At 40.0% G+C, this 10324-nt stretch overlaps 1 pseudogene; it reads right to left on the bottom strand.

The window, feature by feature from the left end:
* Window positions 1–8684: 8684 nt before the first annotated feature.
* On the bottom strand, window positions 8685–9616 carry LOC103559030 (ADP-ribose pyrophosphatase, mitochondrial-like; annotated as a pseudogene).
* Between the last annotated feature and the right edge of the window lie 708 nt (window positions 9617–10324).

The raw sequence follows: 10324 nt of genomic DNA, 5'->3' as shown, positions 1-10324 counted from the left end.
GTCATCTGAAAAAATCAAAAGGCCTTGTTGCTCTGGAAGTGAAATAATAGTGAGAGAATATTCATCTGATAAAATAGCTACTTCTGATGAGAAATATAAGTAACAAATCTGCATTACATTCAACACCTGATAATTAATTTTTCTAAAATACTCTGAACAGCCACACAGATTGTTTATTTCAAATCAATATTCATTACAAGCAAAATGCAGGGGAGGGGAACAGTGGCATAGATTATTCAATAAGTAAATAATATCATTTACCGAAAAGTGTCCTATCATTTTCCACCATTTATCTATCCACAGACAATAGGTAACGAATTCCTTCAGCAGTGATGAAAAAAGAGAAAATAACATATACCAAGTAGCTGCAATGTGCCAATAAATAAGTTGGCACATTTAATCCTTAAAATAACTCTGAGAGGTAGGTATTGTTATCCATTCACTGATGAGGAAACTGAGGCTCAGAAAGCCTGAATATACTGAACGAGGTCATTCAGTTACTGAGATGTAGAATTCAGATTCCATTCTAGTCAGTCTAACTCTAAATGCTGTGCTCTCCCACTGCATCTCATCTGTGTGAACATGCCCGTGTGGCTTGGGTAGTCTATGATAACCAAATCATTACGACCCAGATAATTACAAAGTGAATTTTCCTGGTTTTAACTAATAAGAAATGTAAAAAAATTAACTTGCATAAACGTGTAATCTTACTTTTAGATTTTATTATGGACATGATATTATAACTTCAAATTTTGATTAAGCTCAACTAATAAGCCACGTATATAATAAATGTTGCCTACCCCTCACCCAAAATAATAAAACTCACCTCTTTGTGGATAAACCTGTTCTCTTTTTTTAGTTTCAATGTATATTAGTAGTTTAAGTTGGAATTTTATATTATTTCAAAAGTTCACCTAATTTAGGATATCTCATTTTTGATCAAATTATCTGATACATGATGCAAAAGATCATCCAGAAAGCCATAATTGCTAAATAATTTTTCTTTCATTAAAGAAAAAAATTTAGCCTCAAATGCTTAGCTTTATTAAAATTTACTTTGCTCTGTTCAGTGATATTGTATTCTTTGTTAGATCATTTAATAACACTAATTTTGTTTAACTTACATTTAGATTATGAAAATGTAAACTATATGTCATTGTAACAAATTAAACAAGGCAGTTGCATATAAAGAGAAATATAATAGAACAGATGAGGTTAGAGAAACAGGCAGAGGTCAGTTTATGTAGAGTTCTATAGGTCAGGTAAAGAGTTTGGACATTACTTACATTTGATAGGAAGCCAATGGAAGATTTTACTCAGGAGAATAACGTGCTTTGACTTATGTTTTAAGAAAAACGCTCTGGTTGCTGTATGAAGAGTGGATCATAGAGGAAGGCAAGGCTAGAATCCATAAGGCCAGCTGAGAGATGTGGCCAAGCAATGTTTGGGGGGAAGACGGTGGTAACTGTGAACAGCGGGGAAGCAGTGGAAGTAGAAGGGTCATGTTTGTTATCTTATTGGTGGATCGGATTGGGGGTGGGCTGGCTAGAGAGAGCAAACAGTCAAAGATATCTCCTAGGTTTGAATGCTGAGCTGTGGATGGCATTTCTGAAATGGAGAATAAGAGAGAAGCAGGATGCTTCCCTTGTTGCAAGGTTCATATATGTGTGCTTTGAGGGGGGGCGGCTCCTAGAATTTTACCCAGTTCTACTGCTCACACACATTTTATAATTTCCCATTGTGGAAGATAGACTCTAGGGTGGTCCCCATAGTCCCAACTTCCTGGTGCTCAAGCTTTGTGTGATCCCTTCCCCTTGAGGATTGATGGGACCTATGACTTGCTTCTAATCAATAGAATACAACAAATGTGACAGGATGTACATGAATACATTACATAACACTGTAACTCATTTTGCTAGGAAACTCTCTCTCTTGTTGGCTTTGGAGAAGCAGGCTGCCATGTTGTCAGCTGGTCTGTGAAGAGGGCAAAGTGGCAAGCAGCAACCAACAAGAAACTGAGGTTCTCAGTGCAATGACCTGAAATGAATTGAATGCTGCCAATAACTACGTGAGCTTGGAAGCAGATTTCTCCCCAGCCAAGCTTCGGATAAGATAGCAGCTACAGCCACATATTGTGGCCTTTCAATACCCTAAAGCAGCTAAACTGTGCTCAGACTCCTGATCCACATAAACTGTGACATCATAAATGTGCGTTGTTTTAAGCCGTGTATCAATTTGCTAAGTAGAAATAGATGACTAACACACCAATCTTCTTAAACTGTTTTCTTAGAAGAAATGATAGTCACAACAGGATTCAGGTTTCTCTCATATATAAATCTTTATTCCTATTTTGAAAAAGTTGCTTTTTATAAATGTATAATATTTATAAATGTGTAAGTCTACATACTCTATCCAGCAACCTACATATAAAAGTATTGCACATATCTGTCAATTTAACACATAGAATTATAAGCTACAAGGAGATTTGGAGAGGTGAAGCAGCTTGCCCAAGTTCCTACAGCTAGTTAGTGACCAATCCAAGAGCAAAACTCACCATATTGAAACGTGATTTTAGCATTCACAAAACATATAACTATGAGGAACGTCTTGACAATCTTCCATTTTTAACCTTTCAAGAACTCCCAAAAGGCAAATATTTCTTACTTAGAAAGCATACTGCCATTGGTAAACTTTAGCATTATAAAACTCATCAGAGCTGAATAAAATGGTTTTTATTTGTATTTGACTCATTACTTCACTTTTAATTATTTCATGGCAGAAGAGAAATGTTTTTTAGTTTTTGTATTTCATTCAGGATCTTATTAAATACATTTTCAGCCAGAGGAGATGCTCTCACAAAGCTGCTAGTTTGAAGTGGCATAGATAGACTCATCTTGGCTTAATGAAAGCCTGTCTTAAAATGTTTCATTTGGTTCTAATAAGAAAACATTAATGATAACGCATGCACAGTGCCTGGCACAGAGTCAATGTACCTGTTACTGTCACTACTGGACAGAAAGAAAAAGAGAGGTACACAGGGACAGTGTGTACCAAACTCTAAGAAAATGATGAAGCAAACCTCACCACCCTGTTACTTTGTAATTCTTCATAATTTTACTTTCGACAGTTTGTCATCATATTTGATTAAGACCTTGGTAAAAAGAAAAGAGCATGTTGAGCAGCATGCTGAGAGTAACTGGAAATGATTCATCAAAGGGAAGAATTGCCTAACTATTGCCAAGTGTAGAAAGAGGCAGAAAGTTGCACCCATACAGACAAATACTTTTGGACTTATGCTAGAAGCCTGAGAAATGTTGATAGGTAAACCACAAGGTTCAGCAAGCAAAACCTGATATTTCTTCCACTCTTTTTGGCAGACATTTATAGAGCACCTGCTGTGGATCAGATGCTGGACTAGACACTGTAAAAATGAATACCATACAGTCTTTGGCTTCAATAAAAATGAATTGTAATAGAATTCTACAATAGAAAAATAAACAAGGCCACACAGAGAAAGAAAAGATTAACTCCGTTATGGGAAGCAGAGAAAGCTTCTCGGAGAAGGTATGGGGTTTCTTTATGGGGTGATGAAAATGTTCTAAAAGTGATTGTGGTGATGGCTGCACAACCTTGTGAATATAGTAAAAACCACCGAATTATACACTTTGAGTGAGTGGACTGTATAATATGTGAGTTCCCAATAAAACTGTTAGGGGAAAAAAGGCACAATAGATATAGGATTATTGACTGTTCAAATGGCCACAATTCTTCACGCCGCTCTGTATCGATGCCCTTTGCCATGTGACTCTCCACTTCTTCTCACCAAATAGGTAGAGTCATTTTCCCGCCCATCAAATCTGGCTTTACCGTATGACTTGCTTTTTCTAATAGAATGCAGGGAAATGAGTTGGTGCCAGTTCTGGGACTCAAGAACCCTTGTGTGTTTCCATTTGACAATTGCTCCTCTGCCATCACCATGAGAGTGTGCCTGAATTAGCGTGATAGAGGATGAGAGACATGTGGTGCAGAGCAGATTCTCTTCAATCATCCCATCTGAGGTCATCCTAGATTAGCCAAAAGCCAGCCAGTTCCCAGACATGAGCCCAGTCATTACCAGAAAAACCACCCAGGCAAACCCAACCCTAATTGTCAACCTTCAAACTTATAAACTAGATGTTTTTTGTTTTAAGCCACTGTGTTTGGGGATTGTTTGCTTTTTTTTTTTTTTGGTGGAAATAGGTAACTGATACAGTGGGATAATACAGCATTCAAGTGTCATCTCATGAACTTGAAGGAAGAGGATAAAAAGAATAATGAATGAAATTCAGAGCTTCCTGGTCACCTTCTCTTACAGATAAGGGGTGGGAAGGTTAGAATACATATATTCAACTGTGTGCGTGTGTGCGTGTGCACACACGTGCACACGTTCATAAAAATATAAAAATGCTGGTCAAAAGCAGTACAAGGTCATTGGAAATTTCAGTGACACTTTAAAATATAGCATATACTATTTACTACCTAGTTTACTAGTAGTGATTACGCTGAAAAATTTACCTTAATTTTTCAATATAAAAGTTTAGCCAAACAGCATCACATCTGTGGTATTTGTGCCAAAAATATATAACCTCAATCCATCTACGAGAAAATGTCAGAATAATCCGAATTGTGGGACATTCTAGTAAAAAATCCGCCAGTACTCTGAAAAGTGTCAAGATCATGAAAGACACACACACACACACACACACACACACAAATTGAGACACTTTCCCTGATTGGAGGAAATACAGGAGACACGGTAATTAAATGAAATGTGGAATTCTTGGATTCTAGAGCAGAAAAAGGACAGTAGTTTAATGATTAGCAAATTTTAAATAAGATCTGTAGATTAGTTAATACTAAAAAGTATTAAATTAGTGTTAGTTTTCAGGTTTCAAAATTGTACTATGTAAATAAGTTCTCAACATTTGTGGAAGCTGGGTGCAAGATTACACTGGAACTCTGTGTACTATTTTCGCAACTTTTTTGTAAGTCCAAAATTATTTCAAGATAAACAGGTTTTAAATAAGAAAGTTAGGCCAAGGGTATTGTGATCACATTTGTAATTTTTTAAAAAGAGGGAAGAGTGTATAGAAAACTGTTAACAGCAGCAAATAATTTGTTGACATGGCAGACACTATTCTAGATACTAGGGGTAGAGTAGTCCACAAGACAGAAAAATCCCTAGACTTTCTTGTATGTAGACAGAAATATACAGGATAACTTCAGCTGGTGCTAAATTCTATGTAGAAAATGAAACAGGGTCAGAGAGTAGACACAGATTGTGGGGAAACAGCCATTTTGTTGAGGTGGCCAGGAAAACTCTCTTCGAGGAAGTGTTATTTGAATGAGACCTGACTGACCTAAGGGGCCGCTTTGTGAAGATATGAAAGGGACATTCTAGGCAGGGAAGAGCAAAGCAAAGGCCCTGGGGCAGATGTAAGTATGAAGTATGGCAGGAAGAGAAAGGCTAGACTAGCTCTGAGTGGAACGTGACCAGGTCAGACTAGAGATTAGGCATTGTTCAGAATAGGTAGGCCTGGGTAAAGAGTTTGTGTTTTATTTTATGTAAAAAAGGAAACCACTGGATGGTTTTACGAGGGGTGGGACATGATATGACTGACATTCTCAAAACTGTCATTTCATTTTTTGTGGAAAATGACCTTCAGGAGGACAAAAGTAGAAGGAGGGAGGCCTGTTAGGAGGTCATTGCTATAGTCTAGAGAAGGAGGGAAGCCAGCTGTGGGGGTCTAGTGGTTAAGATCTGGTGCTCTCACCAGCTGAGGCCGGAGTTCGCTTCTCAGTCAGAGAACCACACCACCTGTCTGTCGGTTGTCACACTGTGGCAGCTACGTGTTGCTGTGATGCTGAAAGCTATGCCATTAGTATTTCAAATACCAGCAGGGTCACCCATGGTGGAGAGGTTTCAGTGGAGCTTCCAGACTAAGACAGACTAAAAAGAAGGATCTAGCCACCCACTTCTGAAAAAAATTGGCCATGAAAACCCTGTGAATAGCAGTAGAGCAATGTCTGATGTAGAGTCAGAAGGGATGGTGCAAAGACCGGGCATGGTTCCCGTCTGCTGTGCACAGGGTCGCTAGGAGTTGGGGTGAACTCACAGCACTAACAACAAAGAAAAGGAGGAATGGTGCCTTGATTAGAATGGTCAGTGAAGGAACGCTGTGAATGATTCTGGATATATTTTGTTGAAGATTGAGCCAACTAAACTTTGCAGACTGATTGGACGTGGGAGGTGAGGGAAAGCAAGGAATCTAGGAAATTTCCCCGTTTTGTTGTGCAACTTGGGTGGATTTCAGTGACAATTACCAGGGAAGAGTGAGGGAGGAACAGTCTTCTTGGGTAAATAAATCAAGAATTCTGTTCTGGATATATTAAATTTGAGACATTAGACCTTCATTATTTCCAGTTTTTCCAATGACATTTTGTGTGTGTGTGTGTGTGTGTCTAAGTGTATTTTTTTAGTAGCTTACATCATGAAAAAAAATAATGAAGTAAGGTTAAGAATATTCAAAATATGTTAGGCCAACCAGGTACCTCAATCATTCAAATAAAGTCAGAGAGCATATCTTACCTGGAAAAGTTAGTGAGATGAGACTAACATATAGGACAAATGGCTCCATCCTAAAAAGCAAGCAGTTATAGAATTCACAAAGAAAAGCGATATATTAAATTTGTTCCTGAGTGTGAACAATGATGGGCAACCGTGGGTGAAGCTTTTTACAATTGTTATCACTCTTATAAACACAACTTCTTTCAAGAGAAAAACAAATGAAACCACGCACGTGTCCTTCAGGTTTGGAAAAGGGAACTCTGACCAAATGTGCACGTAGGGAGAAATACAATAGAGATATAACCCTTTTTTAAAGGAGCAGTGCACAAGAACCTGGAGACTATAGGAGGGTAACTCTTGGAGGGATTATGGTAGAGTGGTCAAGGGAGTGGACTGTGGAGCCCAACAGTCTCTGTTCTAATCTCGCCTCCACCACTTACTGGCTGTGTAACTTGGTTCAGTTATATGGTCTGTATAACAAGGATCATATGTGTTGGACCCTGTAATGCCTGCCCCTGTCCAAGATTCCCCTTCCCAGCTACTGCAAGTATTACCAGAAGATGGCCTTCAGCGGTCAGCCATCTTTGGGGATTGCCTTGGCTGAGGAAATTGTCTCTCCCAAGGTCACATCTCTTTCCTGGGGCAGCCCACATCCGATGACTGATCAACAAGGAGTATAAAAGGCCTAAACCTCCCACCCCAATTTGGGGCAGCTGGAAGCACTTTCCTAGCTTCAGAGCTCCATACCAGGTTGGCTAAGGACTTCACTGGGCTTCAACTTCAACGTCTCGCTCTACTCAATCCTGCTTCCTTCTCCTCCCTTCCCCAGGAATTGATCCCAAAACCACTGCCTGAGAAACACCTCATCTCCCTCTCAGAGTCTGCTTCCCAGGGAGCCCGATCTGTGACCTAAGAGTACCCTTCTCATAGGGTGATCCTTAGGAATAATTGCTACCATATATTAAGCACTTAAAAGGAGCATGTGCACATAGTACATGGAATATAAGTGTTAGCTATTACTATTGAAGTGTTTTCTTGTGAGGTTATCAACGCCTCCAATAGTCTTTATTCCCCCAAGCCATAAAAGCCTCATTGCAGTGGTTTGAGTTACTTTTCCACATGTTGTAGTACATACAAATAAAGTTAATCAGCTTGTTTGGGGTTATAAGAAAAGAAAGAAATGTATTTCTGGCTTATTTGTTGCTATTGGAAACTCATTCTTGATTGTCAGGGGGCCATCTCTGTTTTTGCAAACTGACTATAAATGCCTTCTCTATTTATATATTGCTTTTTTTTAATTGAGAAAAGGTAGGTGTGAATTGTATTTTTATTAGAGATTACATACATCTCCTGAGAAAGACTTCTTCATGACAGGAATTCGCATTTGTCTTCTGAGGTCTTCTGAGACGAGGGTCTCATCTTCTGAGATGAGAGGACACAAATGTCCTGAGTTTAGTCCATTCTGTTCAGAGAGAAACAGTTCTGATAACCAAAGGGCTGGATATTAAGCTCATTTTGTCACTGCATTTTTTTTCTAGTTCATGTGTACTTGATCCTTATGGACTAAAATAGAGATGGAACTTTTCCCATAAAACTGAAGGTTCTAAAAACAAGAATAACAAGAGAGCTTCGTACTTGAAAGTAACGAATACAAAACCACCACATAAAGCTAAATTTGAAAAACAAATGCTATCCAAAAAATCAGATTAGACATTAAATAAGATCACAATCTAACACATTGGGAGAAAGAAAGAATTGACTAATGCAAGCTGGCTGAAAAATAGAGGCTATGGTTGGTAAGAAGTTATCTTGCTTTACCAGCTATTATTCAAAGAGCATTAGTTTTATAATTTGGTTGAAGACATGTATACAGCATATACAATGTGACTATATTCCTCTTCTTCCAATTAGAAAGCCAAAAAGTTTATGATTCTGTTCCCCCATATTTGTCTAATATTATTCCCTGATACAAATTCTTCACATTGTGAACAGTTTTGAAAATAATCACCAAAAGAAGTAACCCTCCCTGTCCTGTTCAGTGGGAATTCTGGGCTGTTTGCTTCTTACCTACCTCTGTTCATTTGCAGGCCTTTGGCTTACATAAGACTCCCAGCCACCACCCATGGCAATCGAGGTATGGGTCTTCACTCCAGTGGACACCTCATTTCTCAGCCACAAGTTGAATAAATTGGGAGTGACTGGCATAAATCTTCAGTTTATCATTAATATCCATCCATTTCTCTTTCTTGGCATCATTGCCAGCTTCCAGAGGAAGATAGTCCATTACCTCACCTGTTTCATCTTGGGAGTTCTCAGCCTCTCTGTCTCTATCCACGCATTACCTGCGTTCCAAGGATCATCCATACAGCCTTTATTGACCACAAAATGTCATGGCTGAATAGTTTCTTCAATCGTTTCTCCAACTTCTGACTTTCTGCTCTGGATTTCTGTAAGGAGATTATGGCTTCCTTACCAAATTCTCTCCTCATTGTGGTACTAACCTCTCATGGATCCACCATCCCCCGTGGGATGGCCCAGTTTCCACAGTCCTTCCTCCTGATGGCTACAAATTGCAGGATGCTTCTCCCAGAAACAGGGTGGGTAACTTTATTTCCCTTGCTATCCTTGTTCCACCTGGTTAAGATGGGAGCTGCAGGATGATTGAGGACCCAACATCCCCAAAGCCCTCAGGCAACCAGCTGTATCTGACCTGCAGGATTTCTAGGTTTACCATTTTCAACCTCATACAAACCATTCTGGCTCCCTCTCTCAACGAGCCCACCCTTTCATTAAATTTAGGAGAGAAGTTCCTTTCAAGTACTTGGGTGCGTGCCCTCATGGATCAGACCAAGAAAGAGCCTGCAGTGTACTGGCTCTGAATTCTGGCCACTCAATCAGCCAGGTCTCTTTCTCTTTGTGGACCTGGCTTCACTCCACTTTAGAGCCAGGGTGCAGAGATGTCCTGGCCTTCTTGAAGGGGTTCTCAGCAGTGCCACTGGAATCTGACATGACAAAGTTTGGAGGACACTCATGTGAGAAAAATGGGCCAAGACATTGGGGCAGCCCCTGGGCTTGACTGCCACAGTGACCAAGGCCACCAAGAAAGACGCCATCCCTGAAGCCTTAACCAGGCGGTGTCTAGCCATCCACCGCCCATTGGCTGGTGGGGCTCTCAGTTGCTCTCAGGTAGGGCACTTCCAAGGGCTACCTCGGGGTGCAGGGACACACGTGGGACCAACTGGTGCAGCCAGGCCTAAGGAGGAGCACCACGACCCTTGTCCAGTGCCCCCTTGCCATCGTTGCATTTTTATTTTACATTGAAAGATTTTAACATCTGGAAGGCTTCCAAATGCCAAGTGCTGGGGTTGAGAAGAGCATCCAACAACAAGAATGAAATTAGGACACAATAACAAAAGTGCTTTCTTGCTTACTGGGTTATTAGCCATTACAGGCAGATTTGGTTCACTAGGTCCAGGACCGCTGTTTGTTTGGGAGAGCGTAGAATGAATGTGTTGGGGGTGAGGCTGGGGTAGAAAGAATTCCTTGGTTGGGATGCTCAAGAGTCTAGTGAGGGTGACCTCAAAGGGAAAGGAGAGCTCGCGTGGTATACAAAGCATGGTCCTGGTGATAAACCCTTGAGGTGTGATGTGTTCAGTGTGAGAGACGGTTTCAAATCTTGGGTTCATCGTTTACTAGCTGAATGGCTTGGGCAAGTTG

Source organism: Equus przewalskii, chromosome 1 (assembly GCF_037783145.1).
Source record: "Equus przewalskii isolate Varuska chromosome 1, EquPr2, whole genome shotgun sequence".
Classification (NCBI taxonomy): domain Eukaryota; kingdom Metazoa; phylum Chordata; class Mammalia; order Perissodactyla; family Equidae; genus Equus; species Equus przewalskii.
The sequence above is the reverse complement of the archived record's forward strand: the minus strand, read 5'-3'. Positions and strand labels throughout refer to the sequence as shown.